The sequence below is a fragment of the Curcuma longa genome, chromosome 4 (genome assembly GCF_044706935.1).
Source record: "Curcuma longa cultivar G26 ecotype Majalengka, Jawa Barat chromosome 4, ITB_CL_G26_1.1, whole genome shotgun sequence".
NCBI classification, from domain to species: domain Eukaryota; kingdom Viridiplantae; phylum Streptophyta; class Magnoliopsida; order Zingiberales; family Zingiberaceae; genus Curcuma; species Curcuma longa.
In genome coordinates this window covers 423,565-427,575 of record NC_133864.1, presented here as the reverse complement: position 1 = coordinate 427,575, position 4,011 = coordinate 423,565, and the positions used below count along the sequence as shown (strand labels likewise).

Below are 4,011 nucleotides of genomic sequence, written 5' to 3'. Positions count from 1 at the left end.
ATGACATTTAATCTATTAAGTATCTCCTTGAAGTATTTATGGAGTTGACTTATTAGCCCTTAGTTCTTTATCAGGTAGTTTTGGAGTTAGTTGATCAGAAGGTTCCTTTTTGTTATCATCAATTTCTCTCATAGTTCTTGTTCCTGACTAAGATCAGGATCTAGTGAGCTAGCAAGATAGAACAATGGAGGTGGCAATGTTGAAGGTCCTGGAAAGAAGGAAGACGCCAAAGATACTTGTAACACTCCGATAAGAAATAAGATGGATGTCGAGGGAGTTCGATGTGACCACTCTAATGCTCAAGTTAGGATAGGGAGTTAGGAAAGATAAAAATAGCATAATAATAGAGAAAGAAGAAGAAGAAAAATAGAATCACCTCCTTCTTGCGTACTTTCCCCAGAGTTTATATATTCGGCTAAAAGAACATCTTTATGTTCGCAATCCTAGAAGATCAGATCCGACAGTCGTTACATGCTCCTCCATTCATTACATGTCACGTGTATGTAGGAAAGCATTTAGAGGATCAAGTCTGACACTCATATAATTATTTCTACTCTCACTCATGGTTTTATATTCAGGATTAATATTCGCAGTAACCGTCAGAAGGCCCCTATAGGATGACTAGACTCTAAAGGAATTGTAGAGTTTGCATTCTTTGGAGTTGGGGTGGTCGAGTCGATAAAAGAGTCGAGGAGGCAGTGCCCTCTGGAGTCGAGGTGATCGAGTCAGTGAGGGAGTCGAGGAGTTGGGGAGACCAAGTTGATAAGGGAGTAGAGGAGGTTGTGTCCTCTAGAATTGGGGTGACCAAGCTGTTGGGATCGACTAGGTATGTTGCACATGTTTATACATTTCAAAAACGTGCACAGCGAAATAAAAGACAATAATAAAATCTAAATTATTACAACACCTGCAATACACGCAACACACGCATGCAAGCTACAATATGTATATGACATAATTAAGAAATTAAAATTTTAGAATAACAATTTATTCTACGTATATCTGACGTATGACGCTCAGTGGAAATGACATTGAACTAAGCAGCTTTGTCGAAATTTGCTTCTATCAGTGATCCATGCCAAATTCTCGTCTGGACGGCTTCTCAAGTCACAAGTCGTGTCGTTGTTTGCGGTACTAGCCGTCGAACAGTAATGATCAATACGAGAGAAAATCCCAATATCAAAAACGTGCAACAACACACGTTGCGTTCGTTTCCGGGGCTTTCTAACTATCGCCGATAATCCAATTTCCGATGAACTTACAAAGTAAGGCACACGACTGAAACTTTTCCGACGAAGATGGAAGTCTCCGAAACCCCCAAGCTTCCGGCAACGTATCCCGGCAGCAACCTGATGTTCCGGCAGTAAGTCCCGACAACGCATCTCGGTAGCAAATCCGCATTCCGACAGCAGCTCCGGCGAAGTTGGTGGGTCGCCTTGGGTTGAGTTGGAGATTTTTCAACTCGTCAAGTTGGTTAGTCGACTTGCTCCACGCCGTCATATGAGGGGTTTCTGGCAAGTTGACCTGCCTTGCCATGAGTTGATCCGTTTGACAGCTCTACATATGTTGGTCCTTCAAACAAGCCCAAACTCTTCTTCTACTATGCTCATGTTCAATGATGCGATAATGGTTGTTTCTAGCATCCTAAAATTGCTAGCCGTTGCTAGGTTGTAAACGACTCGAGTTGAGTTGAGTTAAATTTTGTGATATTCAAGTTTGTTTGATAAGATAATTGAGCTAAGCCAAGTCAAATATAAAATGAATCAAGTCATTGAAATAATTATTCAAACTCGACTTGATTTCTTTTTTTGAGTTTGAGCTTGGTTTAAATTTGACTTGAATTTAGTTTATTTAAATTTTAGCAAGCTCTCAATTCAAATTTATTTAATTGTTTAAACTTTATATATTTTAAACATATTTGATTTATTATTGAACTTGATAATACAAATTTTTTTATCCATTTTAATTTTTTTATATTTATTTATCATATTAATAAAAATTTATTGATAAATATGATTCAAAAATTTATTTATGAATATTATTCATAAATAATTTAAAATCTTTATTCATAATTATGAATATTATGAGTATATATATATATATATATATAACTAATCTGCTGGGCGCCTATTTCGTGGGCACCCGTGAGCGCCGCAGATCCACCGTCCATTCACGTCGATCACGCGAAATCCGACCGTCCACTACACAGTGTTTCTTCTCTGACCTCCGTCGCTTCCGGCCGCCATCGCGCCGCCGTCCGGCCGCCGGACCAGGCCCGATCGACGCACCACTCGTCGGCGCATCGACCAATTTGTGGCCGGAATATTCGCGTGCGGCCACTGTCAGTCGCGATTCCGACCGAATCACGGCCGGTTTCCGGCCATGATTTGGCCGGAAACCGAATTCGGCCGAAATCGCGGCTGGCAGTGGCCGATTATATGGGGGCTTAATCGATCGTCTGATCGATCATCACCCACCAAACTATCGCCCAGCAGATCAATCTCGTAAATATATATATATATATATATATATATATATAGTATATATATATATATATATATATATATATATATATATATATACGCGTGTGTGTTCGAACTTGTTCACATAGTTTAACAAGTTATTCAAACTTATTTATTTAATTGACCAATGAACATAAACAAACTTTGATCAAAATGAACATCAAATTTGTATTTTTTTTATAATTTAGATATCTGAATTTTATTTGATTAATCTTGAAAGTAGACAATTTTCCTTCTACTTTACCTATTAGTAAAGATAATGCATAACTTATAATTTACATTTACCTTGTATAACTGAGTAAATAAAGTATTCCATGAAGGAGCAAGTCTAAGTCACAAGCAGCCTTTTAAAACTCATGAAAGTGCATTTCTGCCTAATTGTGGCTTTGTTGCGCTTTCTCGCCTGATTCAAGAACAAATGCTCATTCTTCAGAGTTAAAAAAAAGTCCATTGACGAAGAATGGAAGAATAACACCGAGATGGAAGATCAGATGAAGTTTGGAAGAATTTCATCAAGATTAAAGATCTTTAGTTACCTGTTCCTTCTAGCAAAGATGCCCAAAGACTCCACTTACCATGGCCCTCCTGAATGTTTCCAAATAGGAATTAGGAACCATTGGAAGTCCTAAGAGCGCATGAGATTACCTCAAACATCTTCTCAGAATTGTTCTAAATAAGCTATGGATATCTAGCAATCAATTTGGGTATGAGAACACCCTCGTCAACAATTTTTACACCCTCAGCCATAACGACAGATTTAATAGACTCAGAGAATGTTGGCCAATTAATGCATCCTTTGTATACCACTCCACCTTCTATCAGTTTTGCTACACAAATCAGTTTTGCGAAGCAAACTTGTGCAATGTGCAATTGAAAAGGAATACTCAAGAGTGTTCAAGGAACAAAATTTAGAATCAGCCTTAAAACTAGTATACACATTTTACTGCAGGAGCAATAATTTACATGCCATTATTGTAGTTTATATACAAAATTTTGAACATAAATATAATTTGTGAATGCAAATCACAGTAAATGAACCATGGAGGGTAAAGCACATCATATTACTAGAGAGATTCTGACTTTAGGAAGTTGTAGCATTCCAACTGCATCATCTCTCCACCCGCAACAGGATCGAATTGGCACCGAAAGAAACTGCAAGAGCAATTCAAAGAAAATGTCACAAGTAAAATTTTTATTTAACTCGCTAAGTGGTCCATGTTGAGCTATGTCGAATGTGGAAGAATAGTCTGAATTCAGACCATATTGGATGTTCAAATAAGACACAATTATAGTGAGTGTAGGCATATATAATATGTACACATCAAAGACATAAATGTAAAGCTTGGAGAAAAGTGTACCTCCCGTCTATACCAAGAATAACAACAGTATTCTTTTGGTGGCCAAATGCTGTTACATATTGTGAATTTTCTTGCAAACGGAACTGTGCCACCGACCATTCAGAGTGGAAATATTTTGGCAATACTCCTAC

General features: G+C 37.7%; 1 long non-coding RNA gene across 1 annotated transcript; it reads right to left on the bottom strand.

The window, feature by feature from the left end:
* Window positions 1-3,415: 3,415 nt before the first annotated feature.
* Window positions 3,416-4,011, bottom strand: LOC141826068 (uncharacterized). Its single transcript, XR_012601604.1, has 2 exons — window positions 3,881-4,011; window positions 3,416-3,674 (listed from the first exon to the last, which is right to left on the bottom strand). It is a non-coding gene; the product is annotated as an uncharacterized LOC141826068 (long non-coding RNA).